The sequence below is a fragment of the Phocoena sinus genome, chromosome X, assembly GCF_008692025.1.
Source record: "Phocoena sinus isolate mPhoSin1 chromosome X, mPhoSin1.pri, whole genome shotgun sequence".
Classification (NCBI taxonomy): domain Eukaryota; kingdom Metazoa; phylum Chordata; class Mammalia; order Artiodactyla; family Phocoenidae; genus Phocoena; species Phocoena sinus.
Genome location: NC_045784.1, coordinates 127091402 through 127111948, shown reverse-complemented (window position 1 = coordinate 127111948; position 20547 = coordinate 127091402). Strand labels below are relative to the sequence as shown.

Sequence of the window (20547 nt, the reverse complement as noted above, 5' to 3'; positions counted from 1 at the left end):
GAGCAAGAAGTCCTGCACAAGCAGCCCCTGAATCCAGAATTCCAGGTCTTTCGAAGGGAGCTTTCTTTACTTGGAAGTCTGTTTTGAAAAAAATGCGAAATACTCAGGGCAGAGCTGCTCAGTACTCCCAGACCCAATGCTCCCCTTATTATAAAACGAAGTTGTGCAAAGCCCCTTTGGCTAGCCTGCAATGAAAGCCAAGGATATTATCAAATGAACCACAATTTTAAAAATCAGCAGTATAATGCCTGTGCTCCAGGATGAAGGAGAAATATAATAAAAGGACAGTGATTTATAAGAACGTATTTTTCAATACAAATTACACTAAAAACAAAAACACCCCCCGTTTCCAATTTGGCCTCTAGGGGGAGTATCGCCCCCAGTGAGAACCACTCGCAAAGAGAGCTCTGTTCTGCACCTGAATGCCCAGAAACACGGGATTTAACAAGACTAACTTGTGCTGACTTTTGCAATAAAAGGAATCCAAGTCAGAAAACAAAAAGTAAAGCTGTCACTGCTTGCAGATGACATGATACTATACACAGAGAATCCTAAAGACGCTACCAGAAAACTACTAGAGCTAATCAATGAATTTGGTAAAGTAGCAGGATACAAAATTAATGCTCAGAAAACTCTGGCATTCCTATACACTAATGATGAAAAATCTGAAAATGAAATTAAGAAAACACTCCCATTTACCACTGCAACAAAAAGAATAAAATATCTAGGAATAAACCTACCTAAGGAGACAAAAGACCTGTAGGCAGAAAATTATAAGACACTGATGAAAGAAATTAAAGATGATGCTAATAGATGGAGAGATATACCATGTTCTTGGATTGGAAGAATCAACATTGTGAAAATGACTCTACTACCCAAAGCAATCTACAGATTCAATGCAATCCCTATCAAACTACCACTGGTAGTTTTCACAGAACTAGAACAAAAAATTTCACAATTTGTATGGAAACACAAAAGACCCCGAATAGCCAAAACAATCCTGAGAACGAAAAATGGAGCTGGAGGAATCAGGCTCCCTGACTTCAGACTATACTACAAAGCTACAGTAATCAGGACAGTATGGTACTGACACAAAAACAGAAATATAGATCAATGGAACAGGATAGAAAGCCCAGAGATAAACCCACACACATCTGGTCACCTTATCTTTGATAAAGGAGGCAAGGATATACAGTGGAGAAAAGACAGCCCCTTCAATAAGTGGTGCTGGGAAAACTGGACAGGTACATGTAAAAGTATGAGATTAGAACACTCCCTAACACCATACACAAAAATAAGCTCAAAATGGAGTAAAGATCTAAATGTAAGGCCAGACACTATCAAACTCTTAGAGGAAGACATAGGCAGAACACTCTATGGCATAAATCACAGCAAGATCCTTTTTGACCCACCTCCTAGAGAAATGGAAATAAAAACAAAAATAAACAAATGGGACCTAATGAAACTTCAAAGCTTTTGCACAGCAAAGGAAACCATAAACAAGACCAAAAGACAACCCTCCAAATGGGAGAAACTATTTGCAAATGAAGCAACTGACAAAGGATTAATCTCCAAACGTTACAAGCAGCTCATGCAGCTCAATATCAAAAAAACAAACAACCCAATCCAAAAATGGGCAGAAGACCTAAATAGACATTTCTCCAAAGAAGATATACAGATTGCCAACAAACACATGAAAGAATGCTCAACATCATTAATCATTAGAGAAATGCAAATCAAAACTACAATGAGATATCATCTCACACCAGTCAGAATGGCCATCATCAAAATATCTAGAAACAATAAATGCTGGAGAGGGTGTGGAGGAAAGGGAACACTCTTGCACTGCTGGTGGGAATGTAAATTGATACAGCACCTATGGAAAACAGTATGGAGGTTCCTTAAAAAACTACAAATAGAACTACCATATAACCCAGCAATCCCACTACTGGGCATATACCCCGAGAAAACCATAATTCAAAAAGAGTCATGTACCAAAATGTTCATTGCAGCTCTATTTACAATAGCATGGAGATGGAAGCAACCTAAGTGTCCATCATTGGATGAATGGATAAAGAAGATGTGGCACATATATACAATGGAATATTACTCAGCCATAAAAGAAACGAAACTGAGTTATTTGTAGTGAGGTGGATGGACGTAGAGTCTGTCATACAGAGTGAAGTAAGTCAGAAAGAGAAAAACAAATACTGTATGCTAACACACATATATGGAATCTAAGGGGGAAAAAAAAAAGGTCATGAAGAATCTAGGGGTAAGATGGGAATAAAGACATAGACCTACTAGAGAATGGACTTGAGGATATGGGGAGGCGGAAGGGTAAGCTGTGACAAAGTGAGAGAGTGACATGGACATATATACACTACCAAACGTAAAATAGATAGCTAGTGGGAAGCAGCCGCATAGCACAGGAGATCAGCTCGGTGCTTTGGGACCACCTAGAGGGGTGGGATAGGGAGGGTGGGAGGGAGGGAGACGCAAGAGGGAAGAGATATGGGAACATATGTATATGTATAACAGATTCACTTTGTTATAAAGCAGAAACTAACACACCATTGTAAAGCAATTATACTCCAATAAAGATGTTAAAAAAAAAAATGTTGCTCTGACTGTAGGCCACCTCAGAGGCAAGAAATGAAAAAGATGTGTTAAGATGCGCTCAACCAAACCACCCTGCACCAAAGAGAAATGTTCATGCCCCAGCCATTTAGAGACCAGGAACAATCAATTCAACCTCTATACTTGCTCATCCCACATGAAGACAAACAATGAACTGCAAAAGTAGGAGTTTATTCCATCTTCATACATTTTTCTTTGAACAAGGGTTGCAAACTTTTTCTGTGAAGGGCCAGAGAGTAACTATTTTAGGCTTTGTGACAGCTACAGGCAGTAGGGAAATACAGGGGTGTGGCTGTATTCCAGCACGATTTTATTTACAAAAACGGGCTGCCACCCTCTGCCTTAAACTATCAAAATAAAGTTATTTCCAAGTGAAATTTCTTCAGCCAAAGTAAATAATAATCATGTCCTTTTTAAAAATCTTTTATATTGTTTTATTAATCCTTCTACCAGCAGTCTATGTGCACTTTTTTTAACATCTTTATTGGAGTATAATTGCTTTACATTGTTGTGTTAGTTTCTGCTGTATAACAAAGTGAACCAGGTATATGTATACATATATCCCTATATCCCCTCCCTCTTGCGTCTTCCTCCCACTCTCCATATCCCACCCCTCTAGGTGGTCACAAAGCACAGAGCTGGTCTCCCTCTGCTATGCGGCTGCTTCCCACTAGCTAGCTATTTTACATTTGGTAGTATATAAGTCCATGCCACTCTCACTTCGTTCCAGCTGACCCTTCCCCCTCCCCGTCTCCTCAAGTCCATTCTCTACATCTGCATCTTTATTCCTTTCCTGCCCCTAGATTCTTCAGAACCTTTTCTTTTTAGATTCCACATATATGTGTTAGCTTATGGTATTTGTTTTTCTCTTTCTGACTTACTTCACGCTGTATGACAGACTTTTAAACTAATATATAAGCCATTAACCCCACCATTCGTAGCTTATACCTCGTAAAATCGCACTATGACCAGCTGCAAAATTGTGTGACACAGTTGAAAAGAGGAAGGGAATCTGTATTCGGACCAGTTTGGCTTTCAAATCCCAATTTTGTCACTTGGTTAATAATAGTCATTCGACCTTGGACAGACTGCAGTTCTCTGTCTGTGAAGTGGGCATGATACTACCTACTTCATGGGGCGGTGATAAGTAACGTGTAAAATGCTGGCATGGCAGAGGGCAAAACGGAGGCACTCAAATACCAGGTCCCTTCCTCTTACAAGAGATGCTTTGAAGTCATTCCTCAAAGTGGTGCTGACAGACTAGGCCGGATTTTCCATAAAATATACAATATCTAACACTGCCTAACCACTCTGCACACATTTTCTGAGATAATCCACCTAATCTTGGCAAAGCTCTAGACAGCCTTAAAGCAGGTTATTCTCAAAGCATGCCTACTTCCATTAAAAAAAAAAAAAAAAAAAAGACAACACTCGACTCCTAGCCCAGGGAAACTTTCCATGGGATCCCTAACACGGAGATCTTGCCTCTTTGCCTTCTATTGTGACTCAAGGATATCGAAATACACTAGAGGTCTCAGAGTAGATCTAACTGTAGTTATTCCAAAAGAGTACCCCCTGTCAATGTAAGTGGCTTATTGCCCAAAAAGATACCTCCAACACATGTGTTAGAGCGCCCTTTTTTTTTTTTTTTTAAATGCGGTACGCGGGCCTCTCACTGCTGTGGCCTCTCCCGTTGCGGAGCACAGGCTCCGGACGCGCAGGCTCAGCGGCCATGGCTCACGGGCCCAGCCGCTCCGCGGCACGTGGGATCTTCCCGGATCGGGGCACGAACCCGTGTCCTCTACATCGGCAGGCGGACTCTCAACCACTGCGCCACCAAGGAAGCCCTGTTAGAGCCTCTTGATTTAACTCAGCCAAATCAAATCTCAGGGCTCAAGGGACATTGTTTTGATGACTCTTCTTTGGAAATTTTAAAATCTTAAACAGTATTTCATTTAGAAACTCACTCTTTGTATCATTTTGATATTTACTATTCACTTTAAAGATCACAATACACTTTCTTCCACTTCTTTAAATGTTGCCAAGACCTTTTGGCTAAAAACACTATAATTCAGATTCAGTGAAGAATGCATTTTGAATCATTTTTTCCAGTGGTTAGTGATGGATTTGAGCTGATCCATTCAGCCTAGTCCTTGGTCCCCTCATGACAAATGGCACATCTTCAAGACAGCTGATTGGCTCCAGCGGCATGCACTGTGGCCATGGAACAGGGTAACTTTAGAAATGCTTCGTAACTTAAAATTGGTATGCTAAAGCAACTATTAGAAAAGCCACCTACCAGCAGGTTAACTTTTTTTTAATGTAAAAAGGCTACCTAGCAATCTTATATACACTTAGACAGATCATTAAATTCACCAATGGATTTCGTAACCACCAAATACCTGCCAGTAAACAAAGTTTTAAAATAGGAACAAGATCAAGTTCCCCATCCACCTGCCAATTCCCAAACTCATGAGCCCAGCTGATCTGCTCCATGACAGAACTATTTTCCCCGGGGAGAAACTATTCCCCAAAAGCGTATTTTCAATTTATAAGTGAAAAGTACCTTCTTACACAGAAGTTAAAACGGTAATTGTTGGGCTGCCCTGGTGGCGCAGTGGTTGAGAGTCCGCCTGCCGATGCAGGGGACACGAGTTCGTGCCCCGGTCCGGGAAGATCCCACATGCCGCGGAGAGGCTGGGCCCGTGGGCCATGGCCGCTGAGCCTGCGCGTCCGGAGCCTGTGCTCCGCAACAGAAGAGGCCACGACAGTGAGAGGCCCGCGTACCGCAAAAAAAAAAAAAAAAGGTAATTGTTGAAGGTAAGAGTAAACACCTAAGAGCCACAGCTATAACAGCGAGGAAGGTGCTGGTTCAGAACATCGAACTTCCCACAGACCTTCCCAGACTGGGCATTACTAACGATGAAACCTCCAACTGGAATTAGCACTGCGGGGGGAAGTATTGGAAAGAAACTGAAGAGCAGATGCGCAGTTTCTAGAAAAACAAAGAGAGGAGAGAAGGTTGGAGATGAGCACCTGCCACTCAGCCCAATTCCTCCAGGCATGTTCACTGGGAGGAGAAGCAGGAGCTTCAAGACAGAGGAGGCTTCTGCCCGTGTACACACGCGCACATACAACGCACATGCTTCATTTCTCTGTATGTTGTAGAAATTTCTAACATTTCACTTCTCATGCTGTACTGCACTTACCTATCCATTGACATTTTATGTCTCTCTGTTAGATCAGAGCTTCCTAAGGCCAGGGGCTGGTTCCCACTGCGATGCCGTGCGGAGCAGCCTGGGCCCTCAGTTCATGAGGCAGTGAATACACTTCCACCCTCAGAAACCTGCGTGATCTTGGAGACAGCCTCTGGGCATTAAAGGTACTCCAACCTCCCTCCCTAGGGCTGATCTTTGTGTTGATAACTCCCTCGCATACCTGTATCATTTTCTACATATGGATATATCCCCAAATAATACGCTGAGTGTGCGTGGTTTTGAACTTTTATACGTAGGAGGAATGGTTACACATTCTGCGGGCCCTTGCTCTTCTCACACGGCACTGCTGTAAGAGCCACGGATGTGGACGTGGGGCGCTGGGCCCTGCTCCTCTTCCCTGCTGCAGAGCGGTCCACCGTTCCACACGCTGCTTGCCACGCTCTCCTCAGCGGCCACGTGAACTGGCTGCAGACTCCGCTATTACGTTCCGAACAGCTTCTGGCACACGTGTCAGAACTGCGACGGCATTTGTGTGCCAGGTTTTCCAACACCTTTGTCTGACCTTGCAGGAAACATTTTTTTTTTTAATTTCAAAATATATGGAAAAGATGGATAATGGAAGAAAATGGAGGCAAATCAACCATTCTAGAGGAAATGAACTCCCTGGGTCATCAACACTCTAATTCAAGCAGCAAAGGGGAAAAGGGCATGATAATGGATGGGAGTCTGAGTTTCTTGGGGCTGCTGAATCAAAGTACCACACACTGGATGGCTTACAACAGAAATTTCTCCCCTCACAGTTCTGGAGGCTACAAGTTTGCAATCAGGACGTTGGCAGGGCCATGCTCCTGTGAAGGCTCTCGGGTAGGAACCTTCCTTGCCTCCCCCTAGCTTCTGCTGGTTGCTGGCATTCCTTGGCTTGCAGCTGCATCACTCCAAATCTCTGCCTCTGTTGTCACACGGTGTTGTCCCTGTGTGTCTCTGTCTCTTCACATGGTGTTCTCCTTTCTTATAAGGACACCAGCCATACTGGATTAAGGATCCACCCTACTCCAGTATGGCCTCAACTAGTTATATCTGCAGTGACCCCATTTCCAAATAAGATGACATTCTGAGTTACAGGGGGCTAAGCCTACCAACATATCTTCTATGGGGACACAATCCAAAGCAGAGCAAGCAAGAGGTTAGCTTCAGAAATTAACAATCTACAAAAAGGTTGACATACGGTTACCAGAACAATTTAGCTTGTGAATCCATATATAAACATTCACTGAACACCTATTAAGTTAACCAGCATGGAAATATTAATATAGCTTCTTAGAAGAAATAATGAAATGACACCAGGCTAATCATTTCTGAGATACTCCTTACTCGACATATACAATTATTTAATCCTGTTTCCAAAGAGGTCAAATATTAGTCAACAAATGCGTACTAGGCAACTACTCTGGAGCATGGTGAGAAATTCTAAAAAAAAAAAAACTGAGATAGGTCTTCAAGGAGCTAGCGACGGAGTTGGGGAGCTGAATAAATATAAGACAAGTTAAACAGCAATAAAGACAACGAACAGGTGTAAGTTAAATAGACAATTAAAGCAAATTGGCTTCCATTTACTGATTTTCTGCTACGTGCTAGGCATTGTTCTAAGCACAGATGAACTCCTTCAATACTGCCAACAACCTCATAAGGCAACTACTAATACTCCTTCATGTGAAAACACACAACCCTGAGAACAGGAAGGTTAAACATGTCCACTAAGAACTTTCGAAACTGGAATTCAAACCCAGGCAGTCTGGTTCTCTTACCCACTATACCCACTAACAGATGTCTGTTGCTCTAAATTATCTAATTGATGATCAAATTAAAAAATGAAAACGTTATGCCTCCTGCTTATACAGCTGAAGAAAAAAATTTTTTTTTTGGAATTCCATCTCTGTAATAAAATCTGGTCCCAAATAAGAACACGAGACTTCATTTTAAATATGATTAACCAAATAGTGACTTTCCCCTCCAAATCCATGTCTGTGAGGCCCTGAGCCAGTATATTCCTTCTTGTTTGACTGCAGTAGTACTTTGTATTGTGGAAGAGTCTTTTCAAATTATATTAAAAATGACAAAATTCAATAAGGGTTAAAAATGTCTATCAGAGCACATGTAGCTAGATGAGTTATTCTACAAAGTCGTCCCCTTTGATGGTGTGTACTTATTCCGGGGACACTGTCACTATGCAAAGTATTCTTCCAATTCTTTTGAAAGTGCTTTTAGAGCTTAAAGCTAGATAAGACACCATCTCATGACTTTTACCATATCTCAATTTTTACACTTGATCTTAGCTAAAAGGCCGAGAAGCGATGCATATCTCAATTTTTAAACAAAAAACAAGGCTTCCCATGAGTGCCCACTCTCTTTATTTAATGGATGGGCCTCAAAATGATTTGGGGCTGAAGGCAAATGCCAAGTCTTTACTCAGAGATTTGACTCCATTGAGGATATTCTGTAAAAGTTGTCACGGTCATGGTCTCCGAAGGCAATTCCAAAGAAGAGTTCCAAAAACTGGGCTGGAAAATTTTGATTTGGAGCTACCTGTCCCTTCTCTACATGGGCTAGAAGAAAAAGGAGCAGGGGAGGTTTTTGAATGTTGCCTAGGATCTCCCAATTGTTAAAAATGCTGGGCTTGATACTTCTTAATTAGTCCTAATTTACAAGAGCAGGTTGGCCTTGAGGGTTAACAGAGATCAGCAGCAGGACTCGTGGCCTGGGCAATAGGCACTTTGCCATAGTAGTTAAAGGAGTGTCTAAAGGGAATCTCCAAAGACTGGCTTCACTAGAAGCCTTGTAGTTTCAGAAAGAGACTTGCAGTGACCCACAGTATGGACAACGGTTATCTTCCTACTTGGGGCAGTTACCTATTATTCCAGCCACAAATACAAGGGGCCACCCATCCCTGCTACAGACAGACACACACACACATGCACACACTTCAAGAACTTGGCACTATTCGCATGGAGGAAGCTTTCACAGATGTGGAAGAAATAATCAAAGAAAAAATGGCAGAAATAAAAAAGGCAAGGAGATGAAGAGGAACCAAAACCGTGTCAAAAGAATGGCAAAGAAAGAAGATGAAGAAATTCCAGTACCATAACAATGACACAGGAATCCCACACAGAATTGCCATGGCTTTTGAAGGAGCAATACAGTCGGCCCTCCGTATCTACGGATGCAGAACCCAGAGATACAGAGGGCTGACTATGGCACTTGAGCATCCATGGATTCTGGTATCCACAACGGGTCCTGGAACCAATCCCTCATGGATACTGAGGGATGATTGTATATGCTGATCCATAGAAAAATAAAAGAATTCCCAAGCTCCAGGTGGAAATTCTATTATCAACACTAGGAGGAAAAGCTGGGTAGTGGTGGTTGATAATAGTATGAATGTGGTGATATGTAGAGTCAACAGGGCTATTCACGAGGTATACTATCTTCCTGAAGATTATATCTGAGACATAGCTTCTACAAACATAATTCAACATCTAATACTGATTTTTTAAAAAAAATCTCAGCAAACTAGGAACAGATAAAGTAACCGATGGAAAACCTACAACTAACATCTACTTAATGGTGAAAGATGCAATGCTTTCCCACCAAGTGTGGGAATAAGGCAAGGACGGTTGGTCTTATGGCTTGCATTTGATATATTTTAGAGATCCTAGCAACTTTAACAGGACAAGAAAAAGAAATAAACAACATAACATATTGAAAGGAAGACTTAAAATTGTATTTGCAGACAACATGGTCACTTGTGTAAAAAATCCTAAGAATACTAGAGAAAAACTAGTAGAACTAGTAAATAAATTTAGTAAGTCAGCATGATATATAATATCAACATAAAAAAATGTATTTGTATCATTAGCAATGGACAAATGAACACTGAAGTATAAAAATATCATCTGCATAATTTAAAAAATGAAATATTTAGGGATGCATTTAACAAAAATGTGTACAAGATCCATACACTGAAAACTGTAAAACACTGCTGAGAAAAATTAAAGACAACCTAAATACATGGAGAAACATATCATGCTGAAGGATCAGAACACTCAGCATTGTTATGATGTCAATATTGATCCACAGATTCAATGCAATCTCTACCAAATCCCAGTAGGCTTTGTCATAGAAATTGACAAGATGATTCTGAAATTTATATGGAACCAAGAATAGCCAAAGTAATCTTGCGGGGGGGGGGGGGGGGGGGGGGGGGGGGAATAAAAAAGAACAAAGTTGGAGTACTTCCACTACCCAATTTCCAAACTTACTATAATGCCTCAGTAATCAAGACTGTGTGGTTCTGGCATCCTAAGATTAGACATATAGATCAATGGAACAGAACAGACTGCAGAATTAGGCCCATCTTTTGGAGGTCCTAGCAATGGTTAATTGACTTCCAACAAAGGTAACGAGGTTATTCAATGGGAAAAGGACAGTCTTTTCCACAAATGATGCTGGAACAATTTGATGTCCATATGGAAATAAGTGAATCTTGACCCTTACTTCACACAATATGCAAAATTAACTTGAAGTGAAGCACATAAGTATTAGTTTTATACTGTTGTATAAGAAACTTAATAGCTGTAAACAACACATGTTCATTATCTCACAGTTTGTGTGGGTCATGGGTCAGGAGTCTGGGCATGCCTTACCGGGATCCTCTGCTCAAGGTCTCAGAAAGCTGTATACTCAAGGGAAGGGATTACACAGGGTATGAACATGGGGGTGGGGGGCAGAAATCAGGGGTGCCACCCTAGGGTCTATCTGCCCAAATAGGTCTAAACAAAGAGCTAAAACTGCAAAAGTCTAGAGGGAGACACAGGGGGAATCTTTGTGAACTTAGGCAAAGTTTTTTTAGAGCACAAAAAGCATAAACCGTAAGAGAAAAAAACCCAATAAACTGGACTTCATCAAAATTAAAAACCTTTGCTCTTTCAAAGGCACAGTTTAGAAAATGAAACTGTAAATCACAGTTCAGGAGAAAGTACTTGCAAATGACCTATCTAATAAAGGCCTGTATCCAAAATATCAATACACAAAGAACTGACGGACAATTCAATAAGAAACAGGCAAAAGATCTGAGCGGACACTTCATCAAAGGAGATATACAAATGCTCAACAAGCACAAGACATACTCACCATCGTTAGTCATCAGGAACATGCACAATGAACTACCATTACACACCCACTGCAATGGCTACAACTTAACGGGACAGACAGTAACAAATGTTAGTGAGAACGTGACCCAGGCAGAACTCTTACACTTCACTTTGCCAGTGGGGTGGGAACGCAAAATTGCACAGACACTGGCGGACAGCGTGACAGTTTCTTGTAAAGTTAAACGTACACAAAGCATATGGCCCGGCAATGCCACACCTAAGTATTTACACAAGACAAATGAAAATATGAGTCCACACAAGGACTTGTAAGCAAATGTTCAGAGCAGCTTTATTCATAATGGCCAAAAAACTGAATTAACTCAAATGTTCCTCAACTAGTGCATGGACATATTGTTACAGCCAAACTATGGAACAGTACTTAGCAAAAGAAAGTCACCACCTGTTGATACATGATGAATGACAAAACATGGATGAATCTAAAAAGCTTTACACTAAATGAAAGAAGCCAACCACAAAATACTATCTATATAAACCTACCGTCAAATCACTTCAAAGAACTACTAGCATTCAGACCACGTTCTCTGACCATCATGCAGTTAACTTAGAAATCGGTTTTTAAAACACCTAGAAAACATTTGTAAATTTAAAAATAAACTTCTAAACAACTCCATTGTGGATGAAATAATCACAATGGAAATCAGAATATATTAGAACTAAATAATAATAAAAATACTGTGTTTTGAAACATCCAAGCAGCAAAATAAATCCAAAGAAAGAAGAGAAAATGAAGACAAAAAGATTTCAAGGGGGCTTCCCTGGTGGCGCAGTGGTTGAGAGTCCGCCTGCCGATGCAGGGGACACGGGTTCGTGCCCCGGTCCGGGAGGATCCCACATGCCGCGGAGCGGCTGGGCCCGTGAGCCATCGCTGTTGAGCCTGCACGTCCGGAGCCTGTGCTCCGCAACGGGAGAGGCCACAGCAGTGAGAGTCCCGCGTACCGCAAAAAAAAAAAAAAAAAAAAGATTTCAAGGGTATATTTTACGTGAAGACAGCAAGAGGCTGGGACTTCCCTGGCGGTACAGTGGTTAAGAATCCACCTGCCAATGCAGGAGACATAGGTTCGAGCCCCGGTCCGGGAAGATCCCACATGCCGCGGAGCAACTAAGCCCATGCGCCGTAACTACTAAGCCTGTGCCCTAGAGCCTGCGGGCCACAGCTACTGAAGCCCGCGCACCTAGAGCCCGTGCTCCACAAGAGAAGCCACCGCAATGAGAAGCCTGCGCACCGCAACAAAGAGGGGCCCCCCGCTCCCTTCAAGTTGAGAAAGCCCGTGCACAGCAACGAACACCCAATGCAGCCAAAAATAAATAAAAAAATTTATTTTAAAAAAAGAAAGCAAGAGGCTGAATTGTGTATGTAGTATGCTTTTTTGGTGTAAGAAAAGGAAGGAAATGCAGTAAGTGTGAAAGTGTGTGTGGGGGGCGCACGCACGTGCGCACTAGCTCAAATGTGGAAAAGAAGAAACACAGAAGAATGAACTAAAAACTAATAATATTGATTGGAGTGGCTGGAAGAAACAGCATGGCTGGCAGGAGACAGGAGTGAAAGTAAAGCTTTTCAGAATATACCTTGATAAAAATCTGACTTTCAAATCATATCATTTCATTAAAGTTAATCAAAAAGACGCTGGAGAGTATAATTCTGCTCATTCCTTTCTACATAGTGACAAACCTCATACTGCATAACCACAACCAGACAAACCTTTGGTAAGGCTCATCAAGAAAAAAGAGAGAAGGCACAAACAATATGAAGATTCAAGAATGAAAAGACAGACGTAAGTACAGATATGGCAGATATTAACTGGTAGCTTAAAACCTTCCCACACCAAAGCACCAGGCACAGCTGGCTCTGGGGCAAGTTCTACTAAATATTCAAGGAACAAATAACTCCAGTTTTATACAATCTTCCAGAGACCAGAAAAAGGGAATGCTCTCACTCACTGTATAAGGCTAGCAAAACGATACTAAGCTAGACAAAGACAGTAGAGGAAAGTAAAATTAAAGCCCAATCTCACTCACAAATACAAATGTAAAGATCCTGGAGAAAATATTACCAAACAAACCCAGCAGTAAGAAACGCGTCCATGCCAGCAATGCAAAACCTGGTTAACGCTACCAAGTTATATTAGAAAATCCCTTAAAATAGCCCATCGCATTAACAGGTTTAAAGGGTGAGGGACAAATCTCCATAAAGGCAGAAACGGGGGTTGATAAAACTCAACATCCATTTGCACCACCCCGCCCCCCCAAAAAGTGCACTAGAAATGCGCCTACGCAAACCCTAAAGTCAACATAATTCTTTGTGGTGAAATATGGAAAACATCGCGCCTTCTTCAGTACAGATCCCGGGCCCCACCCCAAACCTCCTGAATCAGAAACTCCAGGCTAGCTGCCAGGGAACTTGGAGCTTGGGAACCGCCCTCAGGTGATTCTGGAGCGCAGGTTCCTCGGAGTCAGAGCTCGGGCCGCGGCTCCAGCATCCGCGTCCCCCGCGGGAGGAGGGCTCTCCGCCCTTCCCCGTCCCCGTCCTCCAGAGTCAGGATCTGCACTTCAACCCCAAGTCCGGGTGGTTCTCGGCGCAGCAAAGCTGCGGACAGCTGCTCTCGAGCTGGGCGGCACGCCAGAATCACCCAGAGCACTTCTTTAAAATGCAGATATCTGATCTCTTCCCTCCCACCCCATCAAATAAATCTGAATGTCTGGGTGGGGCTGGGGCAGCAGGTCGTTAAGGCTCCCCAGGTGATTCTAATGAGCAGCCAGCGTGGCCAACCACGGGTCTGCAGGTCCGCAGCGCGCAAGGAAGCTTCCATTTCCGCCCTGAGCCAGAGGAGAGGCGTCCCTTGAGTCCTTTGAAGATGCCCCCGAGAAAGAAGCTTGCATTCCACACGTCTACCGATGGCGATTTTTCAATACAGGTTACCAAGCTGAAACCCAGAGAAGAACTCTCTGAAACAAAGTTGTGAGGATTCAGATGAGATGTACGCGGTAGCACCGGGCAAAGGGCTCTGCACCGATTACACCGAACGTGAATGCAAGTTACTACCCAGGCAGCAGACGCTCTAACTGCTCTTCGAGCATGGACAGCAAATCTGATGACATCATCATCAAATCAAGGCCAAAATGTATCTCTCAAAGCTATACTGTCCGACACTTGGAGCTACTAGTATGTGGAGCCTGAAATATGGCTAGTCCAAACAGGCGTGCTGTAGGTGTAAAATACCTGCTGGATTTCGACAACTTAGTGCAAGTAAGGGGAGGGGAACATCTCACTAATTATCATACTGATTGCATGTTGAAATGATAATATTTTGGACATACTGGGTTGAACAATAGATATTATAAAAATTGATTTCATCTGTCTTTTTTAATGCGGCTACTAGGAAAACGGGATTACACATGTGGCTTGAATTATTTTTCTAATGAACAGCCTGGTCCCAAAGGATCCCGAAGCCGGGATGTGAACCGCTCGCTACTTAGACCAACTTTCTCAAACTTTAATTTACATACAGATCACCTGGGGGTCTTGTTAGCCTGCAGATTCTGGTTGTGTAGGTCTACAGGGGCCTAAGATTCTGCATTTCTCCTAAGCTCCCAGGAGCAGAGACATCAGAACAATTTTATCAACAAGGAAAACCTGTTTTGTGGCACAGACATGATGGGAAGCTCTGGAGAAAGGATCGTATCATTTCAGAGTTGATAACAGTGAAGAAAGGAAATGGTGGCGGGGTTACATTCAGCCTCAACTTTAAAAAATCAGTTATTATGTCTCGCAGCAAGGGCTACAGAGAGGTGAGGGCCAGCTCCGACTGTCCTCCACCTGGGAGGGTGGCAGCGACTCCCACCGTCTCTGACAGATCCAGGAGCACCGACGTGTGCAAGAACATCTCAGGACCAGGAAGCTCAAAATGGAATCTGGATCAGGGGTTCTTCTATCCTGCCTGCCACACAACCAGTGTCAACGGCAGCACCCTCCTGGGGTCTCACTGAAACCGAGTGCAATCTTCCTTCTCACCGTGACGCACGGTTAGTACTGACAGGTCGCAGCTGGTCACTGCTGCGCAGGTACATTTCCTCTTCCAGTAAAACTGTTCGGGCGGATTCCTGGCCTGCTGGAATGAACCCTGACAGCTCAGTCCCCGCCTAAGTCGTCCCAGGGCCATAAAGGAACTTGAGGGTCATACAAGGGCATTTCAAGCCACACCACCTGATGCTAAGAATCCCCTTTATGACCCACCTCCACCTCAAGAGCTCCTGTGAAGGTGAAAGTAGGACACCCTGGCGGAGCAGCCCGTTCCGTTGGAAGAGGCTCTGGGAAACACACAGCGCCTCCTCACAAAATGCCCAAGGACAAGATAGCAATATATAACAATTATCACAAGGTAAAGAAAGGGCAACACCGTGTCCCCGAGGTCTGTAGGCAAGGGAACACGAGCTGAATGAGTTACAAACAAGTTACTTCTATTTTTACTTTCAATTATTACCTTCAACTTCCCTTACCCCTTCCCACCCCCAAACATACCAACAAGCAAAGCAAAAAACAAACCTAAACTCAAACTACTGGTGACAATAGTCTAAAAATCCAGAAGCTGGGAAGAAAAAGGTAGGAAAGCAACGTGTGGGACCTCTCGCCCCACTGGACTCAGTGCTTTCTTATTCATTTGCTAATTGACCATGGAAAGAAAGACTAAGCATGAGCTCCCTTGCATCTTGTACACTCATCCCGTACTCTGATCTCTAGACAGATAACAGAATTTGTTGAAATGAACACATCCCAACAATTCTAAACTATGCCCCCTTGTCCAGTTCAAGTCAAAGAACATTCACTAAATGTCCACTGCGTGTACAGGGCCATGTTAGGTTTCACCTGCCCAGGAGAAACGTCTTCAACCTCAGCCCTCTTTATTACAAGCTTGGAAGATGAAAAAAATTACTGCTGAAATACACAGGTGTTACATACCACAAGAGAGTCGAGGAAGAGCAATACTAAACATACATGAAATTTCAAAGCTACTTATGGAGTCATTTCAAGATCCCGAGGAACAAATTCAAGTAACAAGAAAGGAGCACTCGGCACCCATCCTGTTCGAACAGGGAAGGTGCTGTGGACCCAGAGAGCAATCAAGTCCCTGGATTTCTTCCTATCCCGCCCCCAGGAGTGGAGGAACTCGGCAGGGCCTCAAGCTGCATTGTGGAGCTAAGGTAAAGTGTTGATTTTAAAAAGGAAAGGCTTCCATTCTGAGACAGGAAAGGCAGGCAATATTCCCTGGTGCAGGGATCACCTCGTTATCGCCCTGGGATTGTTGGCTACACAGTACTATCATTTTAGGAATAAACAAAATGGAAGCTCACAGTGTACCAATGGCTTCAGGTCTGAGAGAGGTAACAAAACACTTGCATATTTCAATGCTGACAGAAGCTGGGGGTGGGGGTCAGAGAGGCCACACCTACAGCTCGGGGGCAGATGGGCCAAGAACAGGAAGGATGCTGCCCTCTCACACCAGTTCTCCAAATAGCGACGGCTTATATAACGCACAGATGCAATAATAATAACGCCGTACAGTCTGCAAAGGACGTTGATGTACACTGGATTCTCTGAAGAGTTCTGGGAGCTTGGTGTGCAGGCTGTCTTAGCTCTATCTTACAAATGGAGGAACCACCAGCAGCGAGGCGAAATGACTTGTCCAGTGTCATGGAGTTAAGAAGGGGCTTTCTACCACCTCCCACAGACACAAGGCTCCTTTACCACTCTTTGTTCCTCCGGGTAGAAATAGAAAGCACTAGTGCACGATGCCAATTTTCTGAAGAGATGCCTGCTACATTCTTAAAAAGAAAAGGATGCAACTCTCCTGGTGGTCCTGTGGATAAATCCGTTTGTAAACATTTAACATGAGAAACCATCCTCTGACTACAGGATGGCAACTGGATCTCACTCGACTAACCCCAACTGGGTCTCCTGGTCCTCTCTGGCTCTCGAGGGAGAGGAACTGGAAGAAAGCCTCTCTTGCTCTATTCCTGTCTGTAGCAACAAACAAAATATGGGCTCGAGTAATTTCTGAGTCCAAACAGAAAGTTCTCTTTAGAGAACTTAGCCGTGCAGGAACTGTGTGAGCTGCTGCCAATGTCACCTGAAACTCAAAGCTCGGGTCAACAATGAAATGCAGGGAAATGTCTAGAAAATCATGCCTTACTGGATTTCCAAAAGTTTACTGGGACATGATTAGAATCTTTTTTTTTTCTTTAAAAGAAAGGAGTTCCATGTAGCTCAAGTCAATAACAGTTAACATTTCTTGAGTGCCTACTATGTGTAAGATGCTACTGTGAGCACCTAACATGCCTTATCACGCAGGCAGGCCAACAGCCCCGGGAGGAAGGTACTGTTGTTAGCATCTTCATTTTACAGATAAGGAAGCTGAGGCACAGAGGTATGGAACTCGCCCAAAGTTAGATAGGATTCAAATCCTGAGTAAACACCTTAAAGGTGAACGACAGCCCCTGTCCCCCCATCTGCCAAAAAGGAATAATGAACAGAGAAACTAGAAAAGAAAGAAAGCAGAACTTCAAAGAGGTCAGAAACAGGGAAGGGAGATTACTAGCGAGTAATGAAAACCACCTCTTATTCTTTGATAAAATTGAAAAAACTTTGGAAATAAGAAAAACTCTGGCCTTTTGAAATCTTTGGCCACCAGTTCAAAATGTCGCCTAAGCCTTGAAGAGGCTCCGCTTTTCTCCTTATTTTGGAGCCCCCAGTAAGAGCAAGAACCCCATGTTCTTTCAGTGGTTTTTAAAGTAACTACATTCTGTTAATCCTCCTTTCATTTTGGAACAAAGAATATTGGCGTATTTTTTGGGTAACTTTAATGATTTTTCGGAACCTATAAAAATGAAAACATTTGCTTTGAAGCCACTGAACATACAGAAAAGGAAAGAACTGAAAAGGTACCAAGCAGATGAAACTCTATGGTAAGTTATCACTAATGCCATTTCATTGGCACTCTTCTGGGGAAATTGGGTGCCTCTTGGCTCTAGAGCTACTTTCAAATTGAACTAGTTTCTTTACAAAGCACACAACACAAGGAATGAGGATCCCTTCACATGATAGGTTCCCAGTACAAACCAATGTGCGCGAAGAGAAATCCCTGTGTCAGGTAGCTCACAGCCAGCAGACACTGGCATGGGATCAACACCTAACCCTGACCTCAGTCAGCAGGGCCTTCCGTAGCTGGCGTGAGGCAGCTACTGAGACTGCGAGGGATTTGAAGGGCGCCTCCCTGGGTGTTTGAAACTACTTACTGTTTGCACGGGAGGGGGAAACGCAAGTTAAAATGAGGCTGTGACAAACTTATCATCCAAGAGGCAATGGCTGGAGAAATGATGACCCCGTAGGATCTCCCGGATTCAGACAGATTTACTTTTGGATTTGGCGATTTGCTTTAATGGAGCCGCCGCTGGCCATCTAACACTAGCGATGCTAAGTGATACCCAACCCCCGCTCAATCATGCTGGCCTGCTGCATGGTCATGTCAGAGTTTCAGAGCTCTATTCTTCCTCATAGCGCTCATCTCCGCCGGAAAATCTATCATTGTTTATTTTTTTACTGTCCGCTTCCCCACACAGAAGCTCTGTAAGGCAGGGACCTCGTCAGTGGTGCCGTCTGCTGTCTTCCCGGCACTCAGGACACTGCGGGCACAGCATGGGCATTCTGCGTTTAATGAATGAAACCACTGACAACTTAATAAATACAAGTTAGAATTTTAAGGTAAGGAGACCAATCGTTGAATAACCATACTAGACTCTAAAAGCCCCTACGGACGCTCTCCACTTTCAAGTACCTTGGGAAGCTGCTACACAGCGGCAGGACCTCTGGTTTGAACCTACTCCATGCTGTGGAATCTCTCAAGGGTATATTGGGTTTTGTGAAACAGCCAAAAGTCATTCAGAGTCAAATCTGGTGAACGAGTGATCATGCCCAATATATATGTTGGATGAAAGGGAAAGCTGTCTATAAATGAACAAGCCCAAGAGTCTTATCTGGCTGGTAAACTGGTTTTGAAGGTAATTCAAACATGGTTTGGACTACAACAAAATCGCTGGCTCGGTCTCTAGACTCTACGGTGGATACTTTACAAGGAACAAAACTGAGCTGTGATAAAAACTACCCAGGCTACACAGATGCTGAGATGCCCCCAGAAACCTGACTTGTGATATTAGCTTTGCCTTTAAGTTGCCATTAAGTTGTCACATTAGTTAACCTCTCTGGGCCTTAGCTTCCCTAACGGGGAAACAATATAAACTTAAAGGTCCCAGTCAATTCTAATACGGCATGATTCCGTTCTTGTGAAGGTCTACTATGTCTGTTTAAAAACCAGTCTCAATCCACTTCGCTTCACACTTTGCATGCGTCTATAAAGCCCGTGATATAGGTTTTCCAGCAGACTGATTTCATATTTGCTTAGGCAAAAACTAAAATTAGTTTTCACTTCCTGAGCGCAGCAAGACAGTTAAGGGAGGCAACCCGGCAAAGGGCGCTTGCTCGTGCCTGTGCATACTTCCGACTGCGTATCAGGGAACTAACCGTTCCCTCCTCAGATCTTCCCTCAACTGTTGCAAAAGCAGACAAACCTCCCGTGCATGGCACAGAAACACTGTCCAGGAGCGCCGATCGAGTCTTCGCGGACACTGCCGGGCTACGGCCCCTCCGCAGGACCCACGGGGGATGCGGCAGGCACCCGCCCCGCCCGGAGGGCCAGGGTGAAGACCAGCCGCGGCGCGTCGCCGGGAAGGCAGGGCGGCCGCTCGGCCCGCTCGCCGCCCTGGGACGGGGAAGGAAAGTCCGGGCAGCGGCCGCGACGCCCCCACTCCCCCAGCCTCCCGGCCCGATTCCTGTCCCTACCTTCGCCCGCCGCCGGCCCGGGACCTTGGGCGGGGAGAACGAGGGAAGCCGGAGGCACCTGCCTGCTGCTCCCCGGCCTCAGCCCTAGCCGGCCGGGACAGCGAAGGCACTCGGGCTAACCCCCCTCCCCCCGCCCACCTCCGCGGGTGCTGCGAGGCCCCGTGGGACTCGCCAGCCCCGGGAGTCCCAACTTCCTCCTCCCGGCCCCCCCCACCACCACAGGTCGCCGCAGCGCCCGGCTCGAAGCCAGACCAGCCGCGACCGCGCACCCACCTCGGGGTCCGGGCGCCACCGCCGTTGCCAGGCTGCTCGGCTCCCGGGCCCCGCTCCGCCCCCTCCAGGGCCCGCCCCCTGCGGCCTCCCCGCCCTCGGCCACCGCCCGCCGCCCTCCTCCGCGCGCCGGTTGGTGGGGGTGTGTCACGTGCCGGGGGCGGGGCGGGTAGAGGGCACCGGCCAAGCCTGGGGAGCAGCCCCGAGAGGCGGGGCTCTTCGCCCTGGAGGCTGCTGGGAAACCTTGTTTCAGGGGCCCGGCGCGTGGAGACTGCTAGGAGTTGTAGTTCTAAATACGGTGCCG

The 20547-nt window shown here is 44.6% G+C and overlaps 1 protein-coding gene across 5 annotated transcripts in view; it reads right to left on the bottom strand.

Moving 5' to 3' along the window:
* The window catches only part of MTM1 (myotubularin 1), a 98071-nt gene extending 77763 nt beyond the window's left edge, over positions 1 to 20308 (bottom strand). For 2 of the 5 annotated variants that reach the window (XM_032620382.1, XM_032620383.1), the window contains exon 1: positions 20247 to 20301. The gene's annotated coding sequence lies outside the window, so the exon portion shown is untranslated. Of the gene's footprint in view, positions 1 to 5206; positions 5240 to 20246 lie in introns of those variants that run through there. The other 3 variants (XM_032620381.1, XM_032620384.1, XM_032620379.1) reach the window with 2 other exon arrangements.
* Between the last annotated feature and the right edge of the window lie 239 nt (positions 20309 to 20547).